At 33.2% G+C, this 12,465-nt stretch overlaps 1 long non-coding RNA gene across 1 annotated transcript in view; it reads left to right on the top strand.

Annotated features, from left to right (window-relative positions):
* Positions 1 to 12,465, top strand: part of LOC108965959 — a 33,648-nt gene that overhangs the window by 10,997 nt on the left and 10,186 nt on the right. Inside the window, exon 2 of the long non-coding RNA XR_001993154.1 lies at positions 9,777 to 9,947. This is a non-coding gene — a long non-coding RNA (uncharacterized LOC108965959). The remainder of the gene's footprint in view (positions 1 to 9,776; positions 9,948 to 12,465) is intronic.

Below are 12,465 nucleotides of genomic sequence, written 5' to 3'. Positions count from 1 at the left end.
CCTTGGAAGTGTTTTTGGAGGGTGGTGTATTCAGATGTTTCACGTGACCTTTGATACAAGCGACTTACTTGTTGGAATTCTTTGCGTAATATTGCGATTGTCTCGCTCCACCAATACACTGGGGGTGGTGTTTGCGTTGAGATAGCTTGGACATTGAAGTGTCGCATGCGCACTTAGTACAGCTCATAATCATGCGAGCAGCTTTGTTAGCCGATAACAGATTTTCGGGAAGGGTAGTTGATCCGAAGGCTTCTTCAGAAGTCTGGGTCGAAGGTTTTGAGTCGCCAGTTCCTTTTTTTTGGGTCGATAAACCCTGTCGTGTGTGTGCAGTATTTATCTCGAATATAATTACGTGGTGATCGCTAGAAGCGTAATGGTCGCTGATTTTCCAGTGAGATCTGCGAGCTAAACTTGATTGCACAAATGTTAAATCAATCACCGATTTTCGTCCACTTTTGTTAATTGTGCAAAGGTTTCTAGTAAGGATTTTCCTCTATTTGGCTCTTTTGCGTCCCCATTCGATAGCCCAGGTATTGAAATCACCAGCTATTATATTATCACGTTGGTTTTGCATCTGACATCGACCACTAGGTTGTCGATAATACGCCTGTATTCTTCGTCGTAAGTAGCAGCTGTATATATTCATATTATTGATAGTTGTACGAACAAAACTATCTGAAGAGATAGGTGGCTGTTTTAATAAGTCGTGTGCCGCTTGACAATGGTTTGCGTTCAGTTGTAAGAACCTCATGTGACCTGTTGAGCTGCTTTCTTGTATATTGAACACCTGACACTTCCTGTAAAGTGCTCAATTTTTTTTGTACCGGCTTTCAAGCAAAGCAAACATTTTGGTTTGTTATGGCAGTCTTTTGTCTGGTGCTGCTCTTCGCCACATCTCCTGCAGAGTCTGGACCTGTACTCATTTCTGCTGGTTTTTGCAGTGTGTACGTAGTCGAAACATTTAAAGCATCGCTGTGGTTGTCTATATTCTCGTATACGGCAGCTTACCCATCCAACTTTCAGCTTCCTAGTCAATAGAAGCTGTCCAGCTGCGTCAACCGGGAGTTTAATAAGTAATGGGTGTCTCCATAAGACTTTCTTTAGTTCAGGGTTTTCTAATTCTGTCTGTATTTAGATTAATCTGCAAGCTAAATTTTTTTAACTGCCAGGAGAGCAATATCAACTGTGTAAGGCAGTTCTTTGAGATGTTCCAGAAAGTTAAAAGGCGCTTATTAACAGCTTGCTCATTAGATTCTCCCAAACAAGAGCAGCCTTGATGTAAGACAGTTCTGCTTAACGTCAGTTCTCGTATAAATTGGATCTCTGGGTTGGGCATTCAAAGCCAATGTAAAGAGCATTTTTGATGTTCATAAGCTTTTTTGAATATCTATTGAATATAACGAATTTCAGATGTGAGTTCATTCTAGACTATCAAAAGCGGTGCAGAAGTTTACAAAAAAGGTGTGGATATTCGCTTGCCACTCGTTCGCTCCACTATAACGCCGAACGTGACAATATGATTGTGTCACGATTTATTTTTGCGAAAATCTGCTTGCTGCTACCTCTGCGAACCTTCTGGGTTCTAACATTTTTTAAGATACTCTGGGATAAAGGATTTTATATTATATAAAAAAATTGACAATGTGCATTACAAAACAACGAAAAGTTTGAACTTATAAATAGTAAGACATTTTTAATTTTAATTTCGCGTGAACACCCATTCGTCGGAATATTTTTTTGTAGGTGGGTATGACTGTCAGTTTCATCTGTGTCAAATGTCACATATAGTATTTTACCATTAGTGAACTGTCGTATTCGACTGATTAGCTCCGTGTTACTTCTGGCTATTCAGCAAATTCAAGCTGCCGCTCCGGTGAAACCCTTTTGAGTCAATTGATGACATTAAATGTGAAGCGCTACGTACTATTCCGGAATTAGATTTTAACAATTGTTTCGAGGAAAAAAAAAAAACGTTGGTACAAGTGTATTGGGAATTGTGGGGGAATAAAAGAATTTTTAAAATTATGAACGAAGTACTACGAGTACTATTTTAGGCTCATACTAGCACCAGAGTTAGAAATTCTTTTATTATTTCGGTGTAAAGTCTAAGTATAGAAAGCTGAACAGAAACAAAAGCGTAATTTTTGTGGTTTTATTATATTTAAATATGTTAGATTATATACCATACATATGTACATACAAACACCTTCTGATATACAAACATATGTATGTATATAATTATGTTGTAGCGAGTTAAAATTTAATTTGTGTGAACACAAAAACACCCTGAAATCAACCAAATTCGAATAAAAAAAAATTAAACAATCAAAAATTCAGCTATTCTGCGTCTATAAGCGCTAAAAATAAATACGTCAACATAAATTTCAGAATTAATAGAAGCATTAAGCTGAAAAAGTGGGAGCAAATGTATTTTATTTCTTGGTTTTTTTTCATAATTCGCTATTTCTGTTGTGTTGTTGCTTGCGCTGCAGTTGTTTTGCCGTTTGTAAGTCGCTTACGGATGACATGGTAGACGGACAACTTTTATAATTGAATTAACGCGAGTAACGGCATAAGCCGAATAACGAAATGCTGAGTATTTAAAATCATGTTAACCGCATGCAGCATTTATAAGTTGTTATTGCGCCGATCTCGAAATTCGAAATTCCTAAATTGAGTTTTACCTTGGAAAACATAGTCGGTGGAAATTTTTTGAAGAATTTTGTAAAATATACTATATATTAACTGCACGAGTTCCAAGCGCATGTTAGCCAATGCATGTCCCTATATCAAATTTCGTATCGTGACCTAAGACTTACGGTCATTGAACGGGAATTTAATGGCAGGAATCGGCGCCGCCGATCTTTTCAATCTGTTGAAAGCCATGTAAATATAATATTACACTCGTTCAACTTAAAAAGTTTGCTTTTAAGGGGGGAAATACCTCTAGTACCGTTAAAAAGGTCACTTTTTCCAATTTTGCTATAGGAGAATAAAATCCATTCACATTTGCATATATAGAAGAGGTATTATTAAACTATAAAATACAAATTAATTTATGTAAAAGAAAAAAAAAAAAAACAAAATAGCGGAAATATCAACGACCCCATTGATTAACATCAACTTTCTGACTAGGAAAAGAGAATTTCGAAAAATTGGCAAAGTAGGCCTGGATTTTCTAAAAACTACCATTGTTTTTCGACATCACAATAGTTAAGCAACTGCCAAAATCCCATTTTTCTCGGAAAAGCGCTCTATCACGCATTTTATTATAAAATTGTCTATAAAATTCCCGCTTTAGTTCAAGGAAGTGGAGCTTCTAATGAGTCACTGGTATGTCATCATAATTTTGTATCTAACCTTATTTAAATGATTCCAAATGGTTTTTGATGCATTCATTTTTTTGTGTACTTAGGTCGGACTCGTCGATTTCCATTAAATTTTTCCTGAACATTTTCGATAATTGGGCGTTGTTCATCTTTGAAATCGAAATTAAAGTGATTGATACATATTACTAAAGCCATATACTGGAAAACTTTAATTAAAGTTAGTAGCGCTCTTAAAATCGAAATTTTTTTCGACCAAAAAAATCGTATATTAGAAAATTTGATGAATTTTTATGAATTTGAGTCACTAACAAGAGTCTTTAAAATTCGGTATTCTCATTTTAGTTAGAGTTCGCCATTTACATTTCATCATTTCGAGAAATTTTCGACAAAATATTCGGTTTTTTTAACCGTCTGTCAAAATACACTTTCAATTTATTTTTTTATATTTTCTTCATCCTAACTTATGTTATGTAAAACACATATTTTTCTTTTTCACTTTTGTTATGCTTTTAGAAGAGTTTTGAATACGTTCCCTTGGAAATTTCACAAAATCTTGTAGCTATTTATCTTTGGAATAATAAAAAGTTTGAATAAAATATTTTATTTTTTATATTAAAAAATATGTAAATAGGACTATTTTTGATCGTTGAACTCCATGTAACCCCTTAAGGCTGTCTCTTATACACATCTTCATAAACTGTTAATACGAGTATAATATATATAGGTAGTAAAAAAATATGTAAATAGGACTATTTTTGATCGTTGAACTCCATGTAACCCCTTAAGGTTAGGTCGTGGTCAAATCTATGTCTCATATAACGCCTTAAAACTGTAAGTTAATCTCTTGCGAATTAAGACCACATTGAGCATTTGCTCTTTAAGTGCACTTACCAGTATAACTGCACTGATGTGGTAAGACAACATTCTACTTGAACCATCTCATTCAAGAACAACTTAATTAAACTTGACTGACTTAAGCCAGCGAAGAATAGCTTAAAAAATATATAAAAAGACAGAAATTTTGCAAAGAATGAGCAATTTCGATAAGCGAAAGGTGATAAAATTTAGTTCCAAACAAGTTTAACCACAACAACGCTTAAATAAATATTTTTAATTGAAATAAAAATAACATTATCCATACGTATGTATGTATGTACGAGCATATTCATATGTACATATTTACTTATATAATGTGTTTCCCACCTTATCAGACTGACAAAGCGTAAAGCTGATGAGTGCAACTAATCACTGAAGAAAGCGGAGAGGCCAGTAGGAATTTAATTATAGTATATACACATATACATATGTATGTGCAAATCCATTTTAGAGTCGTATATCTGTCAACTGAGTGGACTTTTAAAGATAAAGAAAGCATTTGTAGCATGTGAATAGTGGTAGTAACTCATGGAACACGATCCAATTGAATAAAATAATTTGATAAATACAGCAAATAAACTATCTCTCATTAAATATTATAAATGACTTCATAAAATATATATATATATAGGGCCTCATAGGTAAGTAATTCTGTAGAAGATATATTTTGCCATTGCACCTTAGATAAAGGAAGCGCTTGAGTTTGACTCGTACAGCTCGTCGCGCTATTCATTCTTATATTAATATACTAATATGAGCAAAAAGTAGTAAGGCTTTGTTCATAATTTTAAAATTCTTAATTTATTCTCCAAATCTATGACATCCTCTTAGAGTAGTCCCTCAATGCACTTGTGCCAACGTTTTTACAATCCTTTAAACAGTTATTAAAGTCAATTTCCAGAATAGCTCTCAATGGGCTTAGCGATTCATGTTCAATGTCTTCAATTGACTTAAAACGGTTTCCCACGAGCGGTCGTTTGACTTTGCTGAATAGGTAAAAGTCACGCGGAGTTAAAATGGCGAATACGGTGTTTGCGGCACGATATTGGTTGAAAATTTGGCGAAAAACTCAAGAAGAGTCAATGCAGTATGTGACGGTGCACTATCGTGGTGCAAAAGTCAAAGGTTTTCGGCCAATCATTCCGTGTTCTTTTTACGAATAGCTTTGCACAAGCGACGCGTGATATTCAAATAGTATTCTTTGTTGACATTTTGACCGGTCCACCTCGATAATCGAAGAATACTGTCAACATAACCTCGATTTTTGACCTGATCTAATGTGGTGTTTTCGGCTTCAGCACACCTTTGCCACGATATTCTTCCGACTGAAAGTCCGTTTCCGGGATTCAAGACTCATCGCAAATAAAAATACGATTCATGATATCCTGGTAGTCGGAATGCATTGTTTCACAGACCTTAACTTGAGGCTGTTTTTCGAAAAAAATTAATGATTTTGGAACCAATCGTGATTTCACTTTTTTTAGGCCCAAATGGTCAAATTCAAAATGGTTTTCACTGACTCTTCCGATATTCTAACGATGCCAGTAAGATCTCCGACTGTTAAACGTCGATTCTCAGGCACCAATATCTTTATTTTACTGACGTTTTGATCATTAGTTGATCTTGATGGCCATCCTGGACGTAGTTCATCATCAATACGTACTCGATCCTCTTTGAATATGGTAATTTGTGTATAAGATATCTCAACAGTTTATCTTTTGTTAAGGATAAAGGGTATGTGGGATGATCATAACGTTCTCAATTATCTACATTAATTCAAACTCTATGATAATATCGCAAAGCTTTTCATTCCATCAGTTTTTATAGGTTAACTAGGTTAAGCGTGTACGGTACAGTCAGATATTAGAAAGGACTCATTTATTTTTCGACGACAGAAACTAAGATAGTTGCGAATAATAAGATGTTTAATTTTATGCCGACAGAGCTCTTGTTTTGTGAGGAGGTAGATTTGTAATTTTGATTTGGTTTGGTTGTCTGAAAGGATCAAGGGTTACAAATATTAGAACATAGTCGGAAGTTTGTTATAAACGGTTAGAAGGGAAATACGGTTTTTGATATTTGCTGAAAAGTCAAATACCGCTAAAGCTATGAGTTTCACAATGAGGTCACCAACCCTGAATTCAGAACAGTCTGTTTGGTTAAAATCGTCTGAAGAGATTTAAAAGATTTATTCGGTAGTGATCGCATATGGAAAGTGGAGCTTTCGTTATTTGAATGAGCAATTGCAGAAAATATTTACTTTTATGATATTTCGAGTTGCGAATGCAGATATGGCACAAATGTATTTTATTGACTTGCGTTCTCAAAAATAACAATGATGTATTTATATAGATGTTGCCGTGTCGTGTTTGAAGTATTTAAGTATGTATGTATGTGCATATGTATGTATGCATTTATGAATACGAATTCTATTTTTACTAATCGTGCTGTAATCTACAAGAAATATATGTCGCCATTAAAACGTGTTGTTCTGGGCATTCCGATAATAAATCTAGCATGAAAAGTGCAGCAACGGTTCCAAGCTCACAATATAAATGTTTTTATATTGTTTGTGTTACTATGAAATAAAAATGTTTATCGCAAAAAAATACCTTATGCTGACGGTAATGAAAATATTTCGAAACGCAGTTGCAGTTGCAGTCTGTACGCCAACTCACCTGACAGTATTTTGCGACTTCCTGGTACCTATTCGGTACGCCGGCTCCGGTTACGCTCTTGACTGACGTTTTATGAGCACTTTGTTATGTCTGGAAAGAAGTAATTATAATACGCAAATACTCATATTTGTCAGAATAAATTTGTGTGTATACTTAAATGGGATGCCATAAAAATATATTAGTATATGCAGTTTTGCAAAAAAAAAAAAAAGACATAAGTATGTTTCTACTAAAATTAAACGTAATTTCTCATGAATTTAAATAGCAAACGCGAAAATTTACAAGCATGTAGAACGTGCATATAATGAATTTGTTTTTTATAATATTTGATACATTTGAGTCATAAATGTATTGCTAAAAGTGGAGATTTAAAAACTTAATTTTTTTTATATTTAGTTTCATTTTTCTTTAGAGCTATGAACTCTATTCCACTATAATGTAATATAATTTTCTAGCTATATTTTTTGAAAGTTGGCAACTCTATTCTCCAATATTTGTAAATTAAAAGCTTTTTCATACCTTTTGGCATAAATTTGTAATTTATTTTTCAAATTATGATATTTTAATAAAAGTGGAAAGTCTATTTTTCAATATTTAAAAATTCAAAATATTTTGATTTTTGTTCCCAACGCTTTCTAGTTGACAGAAATTTTTAATATTTTTTTAAGTAGTACCTTTTTTACAGATATGGCAGCATTATTTAGTAATATGTGTAAATTTAAGTTTTGAGATAACTTTGCCGAACGCTTTATGCTTGCCATACATTTATAATATCATTTTCTTGTCCTTTTTCTTAAAAGGGGCAACTCTATTCTAAAATTTTCGATAATATTTTGCAAACATTTCAAAATTTTTATTTTTCTAAAGTAGAGGTGGCAACTCTATTCTGGAATGTTTGAAATTAAAAACCCTTTGATAACTTTTTCGAATTTTGTTTTTCGCTTTTGTTTGGGAATACATTTTTAACATTATTTTCGTTTCCATTTTTTTGAACTAAAATTCTAGCAATTGGCAACTCTTTTCTATAATATGTGAAATGTAAAGAATTGAAACTAACTGTCATAATTTGGAGAACTTATTATTTAGTTATACAGTTTTCAGAGCTCGCAATAAGTGTAAATTAAAAGTTTTTCGATAACTTTCCAGAATGTTTAATCTTTGGCAAAAAATTGTACTATTATTTTTTGTTTTTACTTCTCTTGAAAGATGTTGACTCGTTTCTACAAAGCTTTTCGATAACTTTTCAGAACGACTATGTTTGACATAATTTTGTAACATTACCATTTTTCTCATCAGCTATATCGCGACAAAAATTAGTCTTTAAACGTGTAGATTGAAAGAGGATTCTTCGAAAAATACTTGTTTAATATGTATTTTTAGTCTCAATTTTCCCGAACCTAATGAGTTAAATTTAAAGTTATAGTTAAAGTTGAAATTGAAGGTTGAAGTTAGAAGTAGTCCTGCGAAACTGCGGGATCCCTCTGGCCTAGAATAAAATGTAGGAAATTCTCTGAACTACAAGCTCTTAGCAAGCTTCATCTTGCCGCCGTTAGTTGTATGAGTTTTTAGCACACATCGTCCAAAAGGCATACGAATGGTAAAGCTAAAAATCTTTTCGGCCACCTGAATAAAATTGTGACTAGCTCAAAGCACTTTGTCTAATTCAAAAAGTTAATCGCCCACATCGACCTTTTCCCCTAACTTAAGTGCTATTTACGAGTATTAAGGAAGAAAAGTTTTACGTCAAAAGAAAAAAAAAATGTTAGTAGCTATCTGTTACCTATCTATCTACATACGTAACTACCCATAACATTTATTATTTATTTATTTGCGCTTGACAAATAAATAATAAAATGCAGTTCCGAAATGCATATCCAAGTATTTATGGAGATAAGTGAGGCGTCGTCTGAGTGCTTTACCACTCGGCTATTGACAATATTCATAAATATAGGTATGCAAGTCTCTATGTAAATATTTACTTTCAAGTGAATTGGCAAATTTTTAATGTAATGTAACGATTCAAGTGCTGAACCTATTTATTTGCAAACTTACAATCGTACTACTTTGAGAGAGGTAGTGCAGGTTTTGGTGTCTTTCGGTAAATACATTAGGTTGTCGCCATATTATGTTATGATATTCTTGTTAACTGTATTTATTTGTATTGTTAATTATATGTCGCTAATTAATTTTAATAAGTGAACAATTTAAACTGATAACTGTGAAAAAAGAGATCGGTAACCCTATAAACTAAATATATCAAAATCAAGATAAAGAAGTTTGCGTTTTTTCATGATTTTGCTGGTGATCACTCGCAATCAACATAGAAAGACTTTATCCAATAATCTTCAAAATATTCTTAACCAACTAAAAATCTACTAATTTCGGTAATTTCTGGATAGTTCCCCAAATTGCTTCGTCTCAAAACTATCAATGAAGAGAGGTGCAGTTGATCTTACCTCGCGTTTTCTAGTCAGAGAGAATCAGGCAAAATATTTAGCTTCATCACAAGAACCTAATCAGATGTTTCGCAAGAAATCTAATCAGGTCTAATGCTAGTTCGGTAATACAGTAAGGTTAGTGCAGTTCTTCAAACTCATCAGTCTCAATATCTGATAAAAAGCTTAAATAGTTATCTCTCTTTATGTAATAGGAACTTCATCTGGATAACTTTTAACGTATAATAGGAATTAAGTCTCAGTATAATATTTAGATAAATATTGGTAATGGAAAGGCTACTCAGTATCAAAGTTTCCTTTGAGCTAACTTTCTAGTGCATTGCTGTTAATTTTTTAAAACTCTAGAGTCAAAATTGAACAAGAGTTATATTTCATAACTCTAACTACTTCAATTTTAATACATTATATTAACGCTATTTGTTTTATTTTGTTTTTAGCTATTCGAATTGGGTCTGTTCTCTGGATTTATAACTGCCGTTTAATCAGCAGCTCACAAGGAAGCTTTTAAGCCTCAAGTAAACTCAGGCTCTCTGTCTGCCATCTCCATAAATTTCGCGCATTAGTTCGGACCTAGTAAATGCACTTTATAGCAATAGAATGATTTAAAGGTAAGTTGTTATTAAATATGTAAATTTTTGTTTTTATGAAGTATAACTTGTTGATACCACACGAACGCAGTATACTTAGGAAGGGTTACTTTGAAAACATTTTAATTATTTTTCTGGTTGACTTTATGCTCAATTGCCATGGATTTTGCAATAACCGGCCAATAGAGAATCACTATATGATATAGCTGCCATACTTTATCGATCAAAATAAAGTCGTTATATGGAAAATCTCTATATTTGACACACTATCTTCACGAAATTTGGAATGGATTGTTGTCCAAGTCAACGCTACAATTTCCGAACAAATTTTTCAAGTCGAATCACTAATGCATATATGTGACCTGTTCTACGGAAAGGGGGCTTAGGTGTCAAAAAATCTTAGTTGATTCGGATGGAAGACGAGATGCTTTTTCACGTGATAGAATCCAAAAAGTCATAAACTAGTTTTCGCACGTTAGCTCCCTTTTCGTAGACCAGGTCACATATATAGTATAGAGGTATCTTTCGAAATAAAGCTTAGAAAGGTCTAGCAAAATGTTTTCGTTGGATACAAACTGTTGGCGGACATTCATAAATGCAGTTGCTTAAGAAATGCATTTGTCAGACGTATTATATCTTCGCTTAATCTTTTTTCTGTATTTGTATATATGTATATTAAGGGAAATAAAAGTAGCTTTGGTTTTTCAAAAGTTAAGAGTAGTAGCTTAGATGTTTGGATTAGCCGCACTAAACTTCTACGAAGAACCATTTCAAATAACTTGAATTGCCCGGAGCCGTACAGCCACATTAAGCATTATTATACATCTATTGTAGTTTACATATATATACACATATAAGTATGTATCTATATTCATATGCAAATATTAGTGCATAGTTGCTGCATAACACAGCGATTTTGCTATGCCGATATCTGATGACACTGCTGCCGTTGTGTGCATTAACTGCAGAGAAAGCAGAAAACCGTGTGAAATAAGACTCCGAAAACAAATTTACTGAACTTGTTTTTCTTGATACGCTAAAGGAATGCAACAATATAAGAAATAAAAGTTGTTATGCACAACTTAATTTATAAATTTTAAGCGAATGACTATATATCATAGTTCGGAAGAATATTTAGAAACGCGTATAAACACTTTACCGTTAAATCAGAGGTCTTCTGCACTACATTCCATGACGCCTCCGTATTTAATGAAGCTGAACGCCTTTGGAATGCCGCTTTGCAAGAACAGGTGGCCAGCGGAAATGAGTTATAAATCCAAATTTACTGTTTGGTCAGCAAGATTAAATTGATAGCTGTTGCAGTGTAGCTTTTCATGAACATAGTTTATAAAATTCATATTTAATTCAACTGCCGTTGGCGGGAACTATAAAAATCAAATAAAAAAACAGAAAATGCGTAATTAGCATTTATACGAGGCAATTTTGATTAATTCGAAATTTTTTTCATCATCGTTCCCACGTCAGCCCCGTTCAAGGACCAGGAGAACTTTTTAGAATTATTCGATGAATAAAAAAAGCTATATGTATGTTACAGTTTTCCAATATCGGCAGTCCTAACCAAAAAGTGGCTTCAATATCTCAAAAACTAAAGGACTAGGTCTCAGTTAGTCATGCTAATCATTTAAATATATGCGAGTATTTTATGGGAGTTCCGACATTTCCTTCTGGCTGTTATAAACTTCGTGGCAAATTTTATCTGTTCAGAAAATAACAACAACCATCTCGTGGAGAATTTTTTGAAACTTTTGAAATATGTAAGTGATATATGCAGTAATTTAAGGCGACTATGCCTTCTTCCAACATGTTTAAAAATTGTATGCTAGAATTCAGGATCTCGTTTAAGTGGGTTTTAGTTTTGTGAGATTTCAATGTGGAACGAATGAATAACGACTGATGGGAATCTCTTTTATACTCCTATAATCCCTTAAATCACTTAACGTAATGTTTTCATACAAAATTTTATAAGATTGCCAAGTTGAAATATAATCGTGGACCCGACCAAACATGTCACATGCCTCACTATCTGTCTTAGAAAAATATTACCAAAATAACATGGTCGAACTAAATACTTGTATTACAGATTATTCTCGCCACTGAGTTTCTGATTCAATTGCTTTGATCATGCTCTCGACCACAAGTTGAGTTTCAAATGCTTCAAGAATTCCTAGAAAATATCTCATGCAATGTCAAATCGTATTTAGATTGCTGTGTATTCAGAAACCTTATAAGATAATCCTGTGATAAAAATCGTATTAATCGGTCCACACTTTCTTAAACGCTTAAGATGACAAAATTTATTCAGTTTTTCTGATATTTTTTTAACATAACAGATATCGGTATATACTCAATTCTTCCATATTTGTCTGTTTATACGTTGTTAGTACACGTGAAATTCCTTTTATGCCTGTCAAATATAGTCGCCAAGCCTAGTCACTAGCTAGATATTTTAAACACTTTGAGATTCCACGAATCACCATCGTACTACTTGTGAGTATTTGAGTAAGTTAGAGTGCCTCTA

Source organism: Bactrocera latifrons, unplaced genomic scaffold (assembly GCF_001853355.1).
Source record: "Bactrocera latifrons isolate USDA-ARS-PBARC rearing strain unplaced genomic scaffold, ASM185335v1 scaffold_151, whole genome shotgun sequence".
NCBI lineage: Eukaryota > Metazoa > Arthropoda > Insecta > Diptera > Tephritidae > Bactrocera > Bactrocera latifrons.
Note: the sequence above shows the minus strand (reverse complement) of the source record. Positions and strands in the feature narration are given on the sequence as shown.